The 2,616-nt window shown below is 30.5% G+C and overlaps 1 long non-coding RNA gene across 1 annotated transcript; it reads left to right on the top strand.

The window, feature by feature from the left end:
- The first annotated feature begins 440 nt into the window (after positions 1-440).
- Positions 441-1,520, top strand: LOC121995861. Its single transcript, XR_006115926.1, has 2 exons — positions 441-491; positions 640-1,520. It is a non-coding gene; the product is annotated as an uncharacterized LOC121995861 (long non-coding RNA).
- The last annotated feature ends 1,096 nt before the right edge of the window (positions 1,521-2,616 follow it).

Below are 2,616 nucleotides of genomic sequence, written 5' to 3'. Positions count from 1 at the left end.
GAGTAATTTTGTTTTTTTCCAAATTTTGTTCCATTAAAATATTATTATTTCAATTTAATTACAATTGCTTCAACTCTATTAAAATTGTTAGAATAATACTATAATAATTGATAATGTTGCTTGTGCAGGTTTCAATTTGGCATGATCTCAGTGTAGTTGAAGACAACTGTATTTGTTCACGTCTTTTCGATATTTCTAAGTTCATTAATATGCATTTAATGATCTGTATATAAAGTTAGCTTTAAATAATTATTTTATAGTTGATTAATTGTATTTCTTCTTTTTGATAAGTTTTTCTTTGTTGTTTTGTCTTCAATGATAAGATTTATTTCTGTTAATAATGTTTAACTAAATAGCTGAATTCAGGTAAAATGCAGAATGAGCGAAGTTGGATGTATAACAAGAATTCAAGTATAATGCAGAATGAGGAAGAGGAGGAGGAGGAGGAGGAGGATGATAATCATAATGATGACTTTAATTTTTGACGATGGGTAAGTTTTGTTAGCTTATTTAAAAAAATTTCCCATAATTATGTATGATGATTATTTGTCTCATGTTTACTGTTTTACACATTAATCAATGGCTTGTTAACTTTTCTAATTTTTATTTTAATTAATATTGTCAATTTGTTTTTAACAGGGTTGGTGAGGCGAACTAAAGGTCCGAGAAAAAAGTAAGTATTAAGTAACATGTTAAACTTTTAATTTTATTTATTTATTTATTTATTTTCTAATTGCTTTTAATTTATTGAAATTTATTACTACTGCTTTATTAGTTCAAATTGCAAATTATGATTAGAGTTTACCTAACAACCAAGTAACCATGATTACTAAAACACTTGTATCACAAAAAAATTAAGTTTAATTAGTTTGTGTTTTCTTCATTTGAGCTATTTTCATATGTTAGGAAATTTTAAGAATATCTTTCATGCTCTCCATGTGATCACATGGATATAGAATATTTGTAGCTATTGATTGATATGGTGAAATAGGTATTATTATAACAATTTGATGTGCCATTTATATTAGGTTGTATCATATTTACGATGTTTTTACTTAGCTTCAAGATACTTCTTATAATTTTATGACATGGATGGTTCATATCGTTGGTAAATAGGACATTTATTTGAATGTTTAAGGAATTTCACAGTTATGTCTTGTTTCCAATCTTTCTTGTTACATGGGCATTTCGTATTATATTTATAATCTTTCTTGTTACACATGATCTGGTTTATTTGTTTGTTGTTATGTAGGCAAAGGAGATTTGAAGGGGTGCAAAGCTTTTGGGCAGACGAAGATGACTTGATGTATTTTTAGTTTATTTACCTCCTTGGATGGATGATGGACTTGTATAACATTTGATTGTTGAACTTTATAATATTTTCTAGAAGCTTGAACAAGATAGATCTTGTAAAATTTGTTGAGATCTTTATATTTGTTGAATTATGAGTTGATCGAGTTCAATTATTACTCTTGTATGTGAAATTAAGATGTGTTGAATGTATATAAATGTTATTTGAATTTGGTGTTTATGTATCTATGGATTGAATTGCAAAAAGAAATTTAATCTGGAAAAAAAATTTAGTATTAGGGACGAATTTGGCGACGAAAACGATTTGTTCCCACTCTATCGTAATTGTATCGAATCTAGAATTTGGGACGAATATGTGGATTCGTCCCAGAATTTGGGACGAATTCTGGGACGAATCCACAAATTCGTCCCAAAATTCGTCCCAGATTCTGGGACGAATTTTGGGACGAAAATTTATTTATTAATTAAATTAATATTTTTGTCCCCAAATTTGTTGCAAATGCTTAAAATTTTGCAACAAATTTATTATTCGTTGCAAAATTAGGGACATATTTGGCAACAAAAAAAAATTGTCACCGAATTCGTCCCCAAATTCGTTGCAATATTAGGGACAAACTTAGCAACAAAAAATAATTTGCCACTGAATTAGTCCCCAATTTTGTTGCAAAAATAGGGACAAATTTGGCAACAAAAAATTATTTCCTCCGAACTGAATTCATCCCCAAATTCGTTGCTAAGTTTGCAACAACAAAATTATTCGTTCCTTTTTTGCAACAAATTTGGGGACGAAAATTTTATTCGTTGCCAATTTTGTCCCCAAATTCGTTGCTGAATTTGCAACAAATCATAATTCGTTCCAAAAGTTGGCATCAAACATTTTGGGACGAAAAAATTTTCGTCCCTGATTTCGTCCCAAAAAATTTTGCAACGAATTTTTTTGTAAAATTCGTCCCAAAATTCGTCCCAAAATGCCTTATTTTTTGTAGTGAGAGGACAAAGTTCATCCGATAGCTGGCTAGTCTTTTCTTCTATCTAATCTTCGCGGCATATCGTTTAGTATAGATACTTTCCTGGCACCCTGTTTTTCAGCAAAATTTTTGATCTGGGATTCGACGAGAAGTTCGTGCGTACCTGGGAGTACTATTTCATCTACTGTGCGTACCTGAGAGTTGCTTTAAGTTACAAATCACTAATGCTTGTTCATGTTTGAATGATGCAGATTGTACTCTCTCGTCCCGGCAACGTTGGAGCTTTTGGCGACCCATTCAAGCTCGCCCACCACCATTATGTTTGAGCTTGCATTAT

Source organism: Zingiber officinale, chromosome 6A (genome assembly GCF_018446385.1).
Source record: "Zingiber officinale cultivar Zhangliang chromosome 6A, Zo_v1.1, whole genome shotgun sequence".
Taxonomy (NCBI): Eukaryota; Viridiplantae; Streptophyta; class Magnoliopsida; order Zingiberales; family Zingiberaceae; genus Zingiber; species Zingiber officinale.
This window is presented reverse-complemented; position numbering and strand designations above follow the sequence as displayed.